The following is a 15,508-nucleotide window of genomic DNA, read 5'->3' as shown; positions in this document are numbered from 1 at the left end:
CGTCCTTTAGCATTTCAATACCGTATATATATGTTTGAATTTCATTAATGCTATAGTTAGAGTGTGATTAGTAATGGTTGTTAGTAAAATAGTTGCTAGTATAAGAAAAGTAATCCTTAGTCGGAAATTGCAAACCATAGAGAAGCACCCAGCCGAGTGCGAGCTAGTACTCGATCGAGTACAAGTCACTCGACCGAGTGAACCTACCACCCGACCGAGTGGACCAATTTCCAGAGACTTAAATGTTTCTGGAAAGCGAGTCACTCGAACGAGTGGAGAAGGCACTCGACCGAGTGCCATTTTCTGGGTTGTGAAATTCGCAGGATTTGTATTATTACCTTGTTTCTTGCATTTCTTCATCATTTTTCATAGCAAAAGTACCAAAATCTCTTTAAATATTTTTCTAAAATTCCATTGTGGGTGATTGTTGCTTGGACTTAAGTTTTCTACTCCATTTTATCCTCTTAATTCGTGCTACTTAAGCAATCTAAATGGTTTTCTCATCACTCTTAAATTGTTCCAATTTGATTTCGTTTAAATCTACGAGATTCCTTCAAATTTTGGCAATTAATTGCCCAATTTTTTTCCTTTTCTGTATGAACTCAAAAATATATGTTTTTGAGTCACTAATTTGATTTTGTATTTGTTATTTGGTTAATGGTTTAACAAGAAACAAAGTTTAGTTGTTATTACCAACTTTGTCTTACTTTTGAAAATTTTATTCCAAAATTTTCGAAACTTTAATGTCCATTCTTAAATTTTGAGTTTTCGTGTTTGAAACTTAGTTTAATTGACTTATTATGCACTACCTTTGTTAGTAACGACATGTACTATCTTGAATCAAAATTTCATTTTTAAAATGTTGTCCAAAATCTTTGAAATTCCATCTCAAATGAATGATTTTGATTTTGTACTTAAACATGACTTAAATGTTTCTTGACACTTAGTCCTTGTTGATGTTGCATTGTGTTGGCAATAACCTAGGAGACGTATATTTTTGTACTCCAGTCCTTATCTAGTTATGTCATAAAGATTGGAATGTTATTTAACGATGTTAGGTATGGTCTTAATATTTGAAAATTTTGTTTTACATTTTTTTGATTTAATTGAGTAAGAAGATTTAAATTTAGTTAATGATACTATGTATTCCCTTAACTTGATAATCTCACCTTAAAATTTTGCCCAATTTTTTTTTTATATACCATAGAGTATATGATTAAATTTTACGTTTTGTATTTAAAACATAGTTCCCTTGTTGCATAGTGTTGCAATTTCGCTAATAATGCGTTGTTCTGTCCATATATGGGTCAATGCTTAGCTTACCTTGTGGGTTGCATGGTTTGATGAGTGAGCACGTATAGACTTGTGATTAAGGGGATGAGAGACGAGAGTGAATTGGCGAGCTCATTAGGATATGGAGCAAAATATTAGTATTGTGTGATGAGTGGTGTTGCATTTTGAGAGTTATGAATGTGAAATATGTGTTTTATTAGGATTGATGTGAGTTGTTCATTTGATGTAGATTTGAGCCTTGTAAGTAGGTAGGTGTATGATTTTGTGAAAGAGAGAGAGAGAGAGAGAGTTGTTTGATGAATAAGGATGTTATTGGTCTAAATTGTGAAAATGGTTATTAGAGTGATTAAATTGGATTCAATAAAGTGGTGATGTAGGTATTGGGAATGAGGATATTGACTTTTGAGAAAGGAATCTTTTATGCTAAGTAGTGATCCAAAGTTTAGGGAAGTGTTATTTTGGGATCCAAAGTTATGGGTTTGTTTAGTAGATCAAAATGAGGAGATGAGTTGTGATTTTGTGTATGATTCATGTTTGGAATTATGAATAGAAGAAAGTGACTTGAACTTACGTAAGGTGTCTTGAATTGAGTGAAATGATTTTGTGAAGTAATTTGTGGATAGTAAGTGAAGTGTAATCTAGGTTCGATATTCGTTAAGTGCTTGGACTTATGGGTAGTTAACAAGGTTTGAATCGCATGTTAGAGGATATTGATATTGAGCATGACTTGAAAACCTTGGTTGATAGACGATTGAGAGACATGATGGTAAAATTAATATTACAAGTTTGGTTTTCGCGGTTATGAGAGTAAGAGTTTGGTGTGTAATACTTGAGAATTCGATCATATTGTTGAGGTATTTGATCATTGGTGTTATAGAGTATAATCATTTAATTTGGGTGGGTACGCATGAAGTGTGAAAGTGGTTATGTGGGAATCTGACCCTATGAGTGGTAGGGTAGATGTTGTATAGTTGCCTTCTAATGGTTAGGTAGAGCGTCTATGGTATAAATCGTGATCGTTTTGTAGTGTCCATTTGGGTGATGATGTTGTTATTCCTTGAGAGTAATGAGTGGTTAGGGCCGTGTCCATGAGATAGTATAAGTGTTGTGGCTACCGACGTGACCATTGTGGTTGTTGATGACGGTATGGTGAAACCGTCGCCGGGTATAGGGAGAAAATAGAACGGGCGCGAAAAGAACTATAAAATAGTATTTTGTGTCGGTAGTGTGTCTCGGATATTTTATCTTAATTGTGTAATGATGATGGCCATAGAGCCCATGGTTATGCTTAAAATTCGGTTATTTAATGGTGTGTTAGGCACCATCGGAGCCTATTAGCATTTATGTGATGAAATAAGGAAGTTTGGAATCGAGTTGAGAATGAAAACATTCTGCCCCAGGTGACACTCGACCGAGTATGCCATGCACTCGACCGAGTGGTCGCCTACTCGGCCGAGTGGCTTCCTACACTTGACCGAGTGGACTTCTTTGACCCTTGTTTTGTTGATATTTAACCAAATATTGAACATGTACCCTTATTTAGCGGTTTATATTAGTTGACTTGTGTTGGATGACCATGATTGACCTTACATGGGTGATATGTGTGAATTATTTACGTTTGATCACATGGTGTGGCATTTTGCAAAGAAATGGAAATCGTTGATTCGACATGAATGGATTGATGATGGAAATGATGTGATAACCTTGTTTGATGTATGTTAATCGGCGTGATTTTATTTGGTTGTGTAAAAGTAAGAGGAAATATGAAAATTTTTTGTTGCATAATAGTTGTTTGCATGATTGTGATTATAGTCTTCCGTATAAGCGGAGGTGTTGATAATGGATGGGAACGGATATGGAAACACATGTGTGATCATGTGGTGGATTTGACGCGGTATATGCGTGGCATGATGTTCGGAGATGGGAACAATTATCATGGTTGAGTCACATTACGAGTAATTTTTCATTGTTTAATTGTTTCATTGAGTCCGCATATTCGTGATTGTTGTACACACATGTGAAAGTTAGAGGTGTGACGTGATATAGATACGTAATAATAATCGAGTTATACACGTCATAGATGCATAACATATAGCCAACATGAAATGGGAGTTAAGTATAGGATTATAGATTGGAACCGGGGGTTTGACCTGACCCTTGACCTTTAGGAGGCTTGTAGATGGGGGATTATAACAATGAAATTAGAACTATATGAGATATGAAATTTGATAATGGATTTGCAATAGGCAAGAGAGAGTTGGTCATTTGTGGAATTTAGTACGAATCGTGTGAGAGCACACCGTGAGGTTTGATAGATGAACATCGGGACAAAGTTCTCTTTTAGGGGGAGTGAATGTAACAATTTGGAAATTAAGGAAAGAGAAAGTACGGAATGTGAGGAAGTATGAGAGTTGAACAAAGAACTTTGGGATGAGTGTGACATTTATAAAGGAACGTATACTGTAAACGAGCATGTGAGACGAGAGAGAGTGTATGAGAATTAGTGTGAGATTTGAGGAAAAGAGAGAGTGAGGTGAACTTCGGGGACGAAGTTTCTTTAAGGTGGGAAGATTGTAACACCCCATAGTTATAAGACCTGTACTCGGTCGAGTAAACCGAGTACTCGACCGAGTTGAACCCACTCGACCGAGTAAGGGACCGAGTGAGCCCGCAAAGTTGTTAATAACCCCTGATAGGTAGGCCACTTGATCGAGTGGAGGTTCACTCGACCGAGTGAAGCCGCCACTTGATCGACCGAGTGCTGCGGGAACCGCTTTCACGCGTGGGCTTTTCTTTTAATGAACTTTGACATATATATATATATATATATATATATATATATATATATATATATATACCCTATTTTTTAGATTTCTCCAATTTCCAAACCCTATTTTCTTCTCTCTAAAACCCTCGTACCTCTCTCTACAATCTCTACTTTTCAATATCCTAGATCTACAACTATGGGAGAAGATTTTGGAAGATTCATTCACATATTCTTGTTCCTTGTCATTTGGTGAGTCTTATACTACCTTTTTCCCTTTAATTTGGATAATTCGTTTTAAGACTAAACCCTAGAATTTGGGGGTTTTTAATGGGTGTTGTTAATTAGTGTTTTAATTAGTATTAGGAGTAATTAGTAGGTAATAATGAAGGGCTAATTAGTAGTATTAGTTGTTGTAGGATATTTTGTGATAGTTGTTATGGTATTATGTATGATGAGACGGTCTTATGATATAGATGCTTGGTGGATTCGGATTTGCTTGTGAAGAATGCTTAAAGGTAGGTTAATCCTACTCAGTTTCAATATGCATTTGAGTTGTCATGTGAGTCGTGTTTTAGCGGTTATTGCATTATAACATGATATCAGTTAAGATGATTGGATGAGTCGGTAATTGATATATTGTGTGGTATCTTGCATCATCGTATTTGTCATATATGTTGGATAATATGTGGTTGTGTTTGTTGGTTGTTGTGGAGTCGGGAGACGGTTGGGAGACCCTCTTCCGTTTGGGTCGCCTCTTGGAGCTTTCCCACTCCAAGAGGGATGTGCACATTAATGATTTGAGTTTGGAGGGACTCGTGTGGTTGAGACACGACGTCTGGCAGGGGATCCGGTTGGCTTCCGGACCCGGTACGTCTGGGTGTGTCCCGGTACCTGTTGTGGTTATCGGTATCTCTAGGCGTGTCCCGGTACCATTGTGGTTGACGGTATATCTGGGCGTGTTCCGGTACCAGTGTGGTTGTCGGTATATCTGAGCATGTCCCGGTACCGGAGTGGCGGCTTTATGATATCATGTTATTCATATCACAGTCATGTTGTATGTTCACACAATGGAGTCGTGTCACACTTTATTGATTTATTGAAATTGACGTTTGTTTGTCTGTGTCTTGTCACCTATCTCTTTTGGGGTGTCATGTGTCGATCCATATGATATCCTTTGGTCATATGGGGAGCATGTTATGTTCAGGTTGTTTGGATAGTACGCGAGAGACATGACGGGCTTGATGATATCACGAGACGAGTCTAGTTGGCTAGAAGAGTATAGATGTTACGATTTGTATTTTATTTATCCATTTGTTTACGTTTATGTAAATTATTAAACATTACATTAATAAAATGTTCTTTTATTGAAGTTTTGAAACCCTACCTCGGGAAACCGAGATGGTAACGCTCCAATTATCTTAGCCGGATAGTTAGGGTGTTACTGTAAATTTGATGGTCTGCAAGTGTAACTTTTATTTTCAAAAGTAATTTTGAATATCTACAATTGTAATTTAGATAACTTGGAAGTGTAACCTTGAATTTTGGAGTGAAACTCTTGAAGTGTAAGTTTGATATTCTGAAGTGTAACTCTGGATACATGCAAGTGTAACTTTGATAGTCTACAAGTGTAACACTGATTTTTCAATTGTATTTTTGAATATAGGCAAGTGTAACTTAGTTAATCTGGAAGTGTAACTTTGAATTTTAGAGTGTAACTTTGAAATGTAACTTTGGATATTCAAACTTAGGTAACCTGGATGTGTAGCTATTATTTTTGAAGTGTAATTTTGAATACTCTTGAAGTGTAACTCTGAATATCTGCATGTAATACCCCGTATTTTAAGGCTCGGTCAATAGTTAGTCAACGGTGAAAATGTGAAATGTGTTTATAAATTATATTTATTAAATTATGAGATTAGATTGTAAGACGGGAATAATTAATCAAATATAAAATGAGTCGGGAATAGCATGTGATAGGCGTGTAAATGAGTATAAACAAGGGATGTTTTCTAGTAAGGTAGTATATAATACTAAGGTAAATAATAATATAGTAATATGACATAATGTATAAATAAGCAATTTCCTAGAAGTTTCCTAAGACTACCTTTACTACTATATATATCAAGCTAGCCTATTCATAAATCAATTATTCACTCTTCCAACATCACATAAAAGTTAGAGAGGAAAAAGGGAAAAGAGAACTGGGCAATTAATTTGCTGATTTTGCGGATTTTCCATCTACTTCCATTGGATTCAATCTTTTACTTTGTAAGTTGCCTTTAATCTTTCTAAGATTCAATTGTTCATCTTTAAGACTTAAATTACAGTAGGATTATGGTAGAAGTCGTGCTTAATTACATAAAGATTAGGTTAAACATTATTAGGTTAAAGAAAGAAAGTTACAGCAATTCTGTAAATCTGTAAGTTGTCTTGAACGAATTATCAGACCATTTTAAAGTTGTTATCTTCGAAAACGTAAGGAATAGCCTTAGGTTATTTTCAAGTCTAGTTTATGTATGTAAAATTTCGTAGCCATTGGCCATGTTGATTTTTCAGAATAAATTCGTTATGAACATGTCGACTGGGAATCCGCGAATGCAATAGTAGTCTAAAGTTTATTTCGTAAACCTAATTTATAAATTGAACTTAGTTGGGTCTTTTGCATAAATTAAATTTGAAGAGTCTAGATGAGGTTAGGCATTGGAATTTCTCAAAAATCATATGTTATAAAACTTGTTTTATGAATCGATAATTTTTATGAGACGAAATTCGTCACTATTTTTAAATCTTTCAAGAAAACCTTCATAAGTATGGAATTTGAGGAAAGTCTATTTGAAAATAATTGTATATATGTCTCTTAGGGTTCCAACGCCACTGGTCTTGCATCATTTGGATTTTTATTAAATTAATTTATGAATTTTGTAGTGAGACTAAACTGTGCTGTAAAACGATAGAATTAGAGATTTAGCTTTGAAGTTGTTAAAAGGATTAGAACGTGATGGGCATAGGATAAGTGCATGATTAGTCGGTTGGTGATGTAGTAATTGTACATAATTATGTTATGTAGGTTATGGATTTGTAAATGATCGATTTGATTGCTTGTGTAACTCATGTGACTCGAAGATTTGCTATCAGATAGGATAACTATTCAACTGATTGTCTTATTGCCTTTATGTCATTTATTTGGCATGTGTGGTTGGCTGAATTAATTACTGGATGGTAATTAGCATTAGGTGAGTTATTTATTGTGGATTGTTTTCCATGGAGTATTATTATTGTCATTGCATTCATTGGCATGTCATATGCATTTGATTATCAGTTATTGTGATTAAGGCCCAGGCTGGTGCTATAGACTTGTCTCTGGGTGATATTATGTAAGTAAGGCCCCAGGCTGGTGCTACAGACTTGTCTCTGGTGTCCTCAGATTTATTCTGGTTTAAGGCCCAGGCTGGTTCTACAGAGTTGTCTCTTGTGTCCTCAGGTTTATCCTGGTTAACTCAACTTCGAGTTGAGGGTTTCCACATGCCAGGGATTGGGGGGATGAACGGGTGTTTCGGGTGATAAGCGCAGTTGCATTGCATTTTCATATCATGCATATTTATTGTTTCATCTTATAACTGCTGTTTATTTATCCTACTCGACCTTTTGGTTGACGTTTGTTTGTTCTGTCAAATAAAATGATGCCCGTTTTAATTGATGTCGTCCTATGGTGAACCAATTAATATTTCCGGTTAAGCAATGAAATACTTCCATTAAGGTAAACATTGACTTTAAGTCTCCTGTACAAAAGAGCAATAGGTCATCGGCAAACATGAGATGTGTAAGCTTGATGCCTCTGCATAGAGGGTGATACTTAAAGCCAGGAAAACCAATGGTCTCAACCAACAACCTACCCAAGTACTCCATACATATAGTGAATAACAAAGAGGAGAGAGGGTATCCTTGTCCGAGCCCTCTTTTACCATGGAAAAAACCATGAGGTTGACCATTTAGCACAATTGAGAAGGAAGTTGTAGTTACACATTTCATAACCCGGTCAATGAATTTGTTTGGGAAGTTCAGACTTATCAGCATCCGCTTCACAAACCTCCATTCAATTGAGTCATAAGCTTTCCTTAGATCCACCTTCATCATACATCTAGGTGAAACATTTTGCCTGGTTTAAAGTCTCACAAGATTCTGATTAATTAAAATATTCCCCATGATACTCCTACCTTTGATAAATGCAGATTGTGCAGGATTGATGAGGTAGGATAAAACCTCCGATAATATCTTGCATAGAATCTTAGATATCACTTCGTATACAATGTTGCAATAAGCCAATTGTCTGAATTCTTTGACTGATATAGGATTCTCACTCTTGTGAATCAAGAAAAGGTTGGTGCAATTGATCTGCTTCAGTAAATGTCCATATTAGAGAAGTCCTTTATTGCCCTACAAATATTCCCTTGAATGATGTCCTATCTAGTCTTAAAGAAGCAACTAGAGTACCCATCATGTCCAGGGCTCTTCTCATCACGTATGGAAAACATAGTATGTTTTATTTCTTCATTAGTAGGCACCTAACACAAACTCTCCCAATCAGCATTAAGTACCTTCATACCATTGTCAACTATATGAGCGTAAAATCCAGTAGTTTCAGCAGTAGTACCTAATAAATCTTCATAGTAAGTAACAAAAGCTTGTAAGATATCATCAGGTGTTTTGCAGCAATTTCCCTCAACATCCTTTATTCTGAGCACTTTATTCTGAATTTGTCTTTGTTGTATAATTCTATGGAACTTAATTGAGTTTATATGTATTACTTTTGAGTTACATTATAAAATTTTGAACTATATGTAATACCGCCTTCACACATCCCCTTTATTATTTATCTACTAAAAGAATAGGTGATCTTAAAAGTTTTCCCGCCAAAATGCACATTTCTAAAATAAGGAAACTAATGATAATTAAGTGCATATTATTCGATAATGACTTGACCCATACCCCGTATAAAAAACGAAACTGTAAATCGTTGTTATTAGTTTCATGACAAAATAAATCATTAGCTATGTTGTATAAAAATATTTTCACTAAAATATATTTCCACTCATTACTCAATTCTCTTGATCAATTTTTAATTCCATTTTTTTTCAAAACTGTAACACCCCCATCTACCAACGAGCCTTAACAAGACCTTCCCCAGAAGATAAGGACGTTACCATCTCGGTTGCCCGAGGAATAGTAAATATCAAACGTCAATAAAAGAACAATGAAGTTTATTACAAGTTACTCAACAAAATAAAAGATACAACTGACGACATCTATCAACTATGTGATACTATCTCTGCCATGACTCGTGGTAGACTCGTCCCTCCAAAGCACCCAGCTAAGCTCCACATATCAACCTGCTAAGACCGACTGCTCACCATAATGGAGCACGGAAGACACAACACAAGAAAATAACACAGACAACACCACACAGCGTCAGTAACTGAAGGAACACACAACACTATAAACAACAAGCATACACCCAACACCTCTTTCAATCACCATCACTCCTCTGACTGACCGAAGGTCAAGTCCTGCCAGATTACGGCTGCAACCAGTAATCCACACCACCAGTGGGGGACCGCAGCCGTTCCGAACTAAGCCCGGCTCATCAATACCGAGCATAAACCCATGTTCTTTAATGTGCACATCCCCTCTTGTGGCAGGTTCCACTAGGGGCGAATCAAGGGCGTGAAGCCACTCCCGCAAGTGACTCCACTCAGTCGAGGACGCACCTCGCGAACCAGAGACAAACATACAACAACCAACTACAACCAATCCACACTACCATCAATAATACCAATCCAACTAGACACTACAATTAACATACTAAACAACCAACAGTACTGAGTAGGAAAACCTACCTTTAGCAATCCGCAGTAACACCGCATACGACCATAAGATGAAAAGCAACCACCATAACCACCTATTACAAATAGTATGACAACTCTATTACTACTACCGCAACGATAACCAAAACTAAGGAAGACGATGATGATGATGAAGATATACCTATACATAACGTTCCGGCGACAAGACCGCTACCTGACTCATGCTTTCCATCCCCATGGTGTCTCAACTCACAAAAGGGCTCCAAAGAATGAATATGGGTGAAGGAGAGAGATGTGACGGCAGTTAGGTTTAGGAGAAATGAAAATAAAATGATATTGGTTTCACGATTCCACGATTTATATTTTACCGCTGAACTCCAGTTACTCGATCGAGTGTGGGACTTACTCGATCGAGTGGCCTCTACTTGATGGTGTCTCAGAGTTACTCGATTGAGTAACCCACGCTAGATCGAGCTTCCTAGACTTAAAGGTTACTATGTCGCAAGATTGAACTCGTAGGGCTTCCAAAGGTCTAGACATGTGTCTAAGGTAAGTCAACGACGGTAAACGAGTCCCTAACAGGGCGGGTATTACAAAAGCAAAATACAACATTGAGAAATTTGAACAATTATGAGCTACATATATAACACCCTGGCCCAAACCTAGGGTCGGGAGCGGTCACTCACGGTAGCTCGCCAGGTTGTGTACTTGGCCCACAGATCAACACGGGTCCTTTCCAGCGCATTTTGTCCTCACTCATGCACATCCCGAGAACCTTCCCAGGAGGTCACCCATCCTAAGACTACTCTTAGCCAAGCACGCTTAACTGTAGAGTTCTTTCGTATGAAAAACCAGAAATAAAGTGCACTTTGTTGATATGAGTAGTACTTTCAATCCCTTTAAGCACTAGTCAGATTTTAAGCCTATCAATGGACCTCTTCAAGGGGGTACCTCACCGGACTAACGTCTTCGGTTCAGTGGAGTATTAGAACCTTTTTATAAGATCTCATAAAAATAGAAAACTCTATATACCGTGCATGTATTGCACGGGGTCTAAAATAGTATGCTAATAGAACACAAGTTCTTTGTTTAAGAATTTGTTTCCTTCAATGGAGTTTTAAACCAAAATAATTATAAAAATAGGCTCATTTCAAACTGTTTACACAAAATGGGTCCATATCAGCATTTTTTTTATTTATAGATTCAGTAACCAGCTTATTTTTTTTTTAGATATAAAACCAGCCGCTATATGAAACATCGACTAGTATACCTATAACTCTGCCAGTTTAGTTTACTTCCTTTTTTTAAGTTTAGTAACCAGTTGCTAAGTGAGACACACGAGAACATACCTCCCATTCCTCATTCATTAAATCAAAATAACGAAAAAATCCCAAATCAACCCCTAAACAAACCCTAAACCGTTATTTCAAATCAATTTCTTCCCCAAATGAACCTCAATCACTCCACTATCTCGTCCTAACTGTCTCAAAGGTATTATACATTTGCTATTTACCTTATTTTGTTAGTAATCCCTCTTTCATTAATTCGAAAAAAAAAAAATGAAAAAAACCCCAAACAAACCCTAAGTCGTTATATATTCCAAATCAGTTTGTTCCCAAAATGAACCTCAATCACTCCCCTATCTCCTCCTGTGTAATACCATGGTTTTCTGGTACTCAGTTACTCCGTAGAGTAAGTGCAACTCGACCGAGTAGGTTATCGGGTGACTTCTGGTCAGGTTACTATCAAGGAGCACTTGGCCGAGTACCCCAAGTACTCGACCGAGTATCTGGTCTGACGGGTTTATTTCCGCGGTTTTGATTAAGGTGATTAGAGATTATAAATTTCGTGTTATTAGTTTAGAAATCATTTTTACAAAACCTAACGACACCTATCACCTCTCTAATCACCCTAATCACTTCCAAGGCTATTTGATTGATCTTGAGTCTCATCTGTCTTCTCTATATCGATTCCCTTGGTAAGTCACTAGTACTTTGTTAATTGGTTATGTTTGTCCTTTACGGTTTTCCCATAATTGTTAGTTTGGGAAAAAAAGTGTTGTTTGGCATGATTGTGACATAGAGTGTGGTTGTGATTATTGTTAGGTGACGAGTTCGTAGAGTAACAATTCTAGCTTCCAGTGTTATTCTCTTGATTGCAGATTCGCTAATAAGGTAGGGTTTTCCCTACTCAGTTGACTGCGTAATTATGTATAAGATGGTGTGATTGTTTTTATGGCATGATTACTATTATTTTTGAGATTGTTATTTTGGATTTGGCATGTTTATATTAGTATTGTGAGTTTGGTTGCTTGGTATATCTGTGGTTTGCAAGGTGCGCCCTAGGCTGAGTGGAGTCATCATCGGGAATGGCTTCACGCCCTTGATTCGCCCCTTGTGGTTCCCGTCACAAGGGGGATGTGCAAATTAATGGACATGGGTTATTCACTCTTGGTGTGAGCGGGGCTTAGGTGGTAAGGCTGCGGTCCCCACTGGCGGTGTGGATTTCCTGTTACGATGGCTAATATGACAGGGCTACACACTTTAGTGTGTAGTCACTGATTGGTGATGAATTGGAGGTTGGAGGAATGTGAATGGTTGATTTGGATGCTTTCTGTTGTTTTTCTTATCTTGGTTATTCAGTGAACTGACCCCGTTGTTGTTTTATAAAATAGTGGTAATCGATTCGGGGTTGGTGAGCATTTGATTAGCAGGTACTTCTATGGATACCTCACGGGATCTAGCTGGGATGGAGTCATCACTTGTTTTGGAGTCCTTAGTCTTCCGCTGACAGTGGTTATAGGTTTGGATATTTTTTTTGCCAGTTGTAGTACTTTTGGTTTTGGTTTACGCATGTATACATTTAAACAGTTGAAACTTTAAATTATGTTTTTTTATGGTCACTTGTGATATACTTTACCTCGGGCAATCGAGATGGTACCACCCCCATATGCTAGGGTGGTCTTGGTAAGGCACTTTGGTATATGGGGGTGTCACATCCTCTCTGTCTCAAAGATATTATAAAATTGCTATATACCTTATTTTGTTACAGAGGGTTTGGTTGAGGGTCTTTAAGAAAGGAAAAGGGAATCAAAGTTGATGATTCCCTTTGTTGTTGTTTGTTTGCCTCTTTCAATCATTCCCTTTACCCTTCCCTTACCTCCTCGCCCCTTTAACTCCTTACCACTCACCCCCCAAGGGAATGATATTCCATTACCTCTCACACCTCTCAACCACCTCACTCACCAACCACCACCACTGCCACCACCAACATGTCACTACCACCAACATAAAGCTACCACAACCACGGCACTATCACTAGCCACCTCATCGCTGGCGACTGCTTCCCGGTCATAAAATCAACATGAGACACCACTAACACCCCCGCTACCACCACCATTACCCCCGATACCACCTTATATCAGACGTTAAAGCCACCATTAGACCGACGAGACGCCGACGACAGTTCTGGCCCACCTACACCACCGACTCTACAACCATTAAACCCCTCAACCTTAGTCAGATTCCCCATAATAAACACCACCCGAAAGTCTCTGAAAACACTCCCCTGCCACCAAAGTTCACTCCCTAACCCCTACAAACACCAGATCTGGTGTTTTTAGAGGTGGGTGAGGAAATTTCGGTGGTGGGGGAGAGTTTTTCTAGATTTTTGGGTGGTGTTTATGATAGAATTAAGACCGTAGATAGACTTATCTAAATAGATGCCAAGTTACTTCTTAACTTATTTTAAGATGGTCTTATTACATGCATGCAAAAGGTAAGCTATTATAAGTAGAGAAAAAAATGAAATTTCCTCACATTGGTGAAATGGCCGATATATATGGGCACAACAAGGACACCTTCCTTTATTGTTCTTGAGCTTAATGATAGATGGAAGATCCTCCTTACCCAAGTTCACAGAGTAGGAAACCTCCTTCAATTGCAAACCCAAGACTAGCCCAAAAATTAGTATAAAATAAGACTAGATTTTACCACTAAGGAACCCTAGAATAATACTACATAATATTACTACTATAGTAATATAATATTATTTGTGAGTTTTATGTGAATATTAGATAAAAAATTGAATAACAAGTTCTTCTCTTTTCTCCTCTTTTTTACACGGCTAAAGTGGAGTTTTTAGGCCAAGTTTTGACTCTGAAATCACTACATGCAAATGTGAGTGTAGTAGGGAATTTATAGAATCTCAAATGTAAACAATTGAGAGATAGGACAACACATGAGCACATGGTTTAGAATCTTTTTTCAACAAATTGACACAAACTATGGAGTGTAAAATACTCTTCTCTTATATGGCTCACATGGTCCATTTTGGGTCTATTTTGATTTTTGACATTTGTCCCACAAATGCTTATTAGTCTTATATTTAATTATCCTATATAATTAAATATTAATTTCATTATTTAACACTTAAATAATACAACTTAACAACTAATACATGTAACACCCCCATACACCAAGGTGCCTTACCAAGACCACATAATTCATGGAAGTGCTACCATCTCGGTTACCCGAGGCATAGTAATCAAAAGTGACCATCAAGAAACATAATTTAAGCATAAAGTTAAAAGTGATTACATCAAAACCAACTGTAATGTAAAGTACAACTGTTCTAAAACCAAACTACAACTAAAGTAACAAAAGTACTATGATAACACAACGGAAGACTACTATCAGACTCGCGGCGACTCTATCTCCAGCTAATCATGTGCGCATTCATAGTATACCTGCTAGACAACTGCTCACCACCCCCGAATGGATCACCAGAGTTTTTAAAAACATTTAAACGGGGTCAGTTACTGATTACACAATATAAGATAAAGCAAGATAACAATATACAGATCACCCAACTCCGTCACATCTCCACACACCTGACTACACACTAAATTGTGTAGTCCTGCCAGAATATCCATCGCATTAGATATTCCACACCGCCAGTGGGGGACTGCAGCCGTACCCACCAAATCCACGCTCATCAACTCCGAGCGAAAACCCATGTTCCTTAATGTGCACATCCCCTTGTGACGGGAACCACAAGAAGCGAATCAAGGGCGTGAAGCCACTCCCGCAAGTGAATCCACCCAGCCGAGGACGTGCCTCGTGAACCACAGACAAACACATCCAACCAACTACACAACAACAATTACAAATTGCAATACCAATATGATAAAGATCAATAACATCACAACCATCACCAATCAACTATCAAATACAATGTAATCAATTACCGAGTAGGTAAACCCTACCTGGAAAGGCAAATCACCAAGATCGTCACAGACAGCTATTCAAAACTACTCCTCTATGAAACCACCTCCTATAATCACACAAACATATAATTACTATCTAACAATCATCATACTCCCAAAATCCCCCAAAATACCCAATTAGGGTTTCAACCAAAATAATGAAACGATATAAAAATCATACTAGAATCTTACCCACAATGCAACGGTCTCAACGACGTAAAGAACACAACGATTTGATGACTCTAGCCCTTAGGATTTGATAGCAATGAGAATATAAGAGACTACGTAACTTTTCTTTTGTGTAAAGAGTTTAGAAAACAA

The sequence above is a fragment of the Silene latifolia genome, chromosome Y (genome assembly GCF_048544455.1).
Source record: "Silene latifolia isolate original U9 population chromosome Y, ASM4854445v1, whole genome shotgun sequence".
Taxonomy (NCBI): Eukaryota; Viridiplantae; Streptophyta; class Magnoliopsida; order Caryophyllales; family Caryophyllaceae; genus Silene; species Silene latifolia.
Note: the sequence above shows the minus strand (reverse complement) of the source record.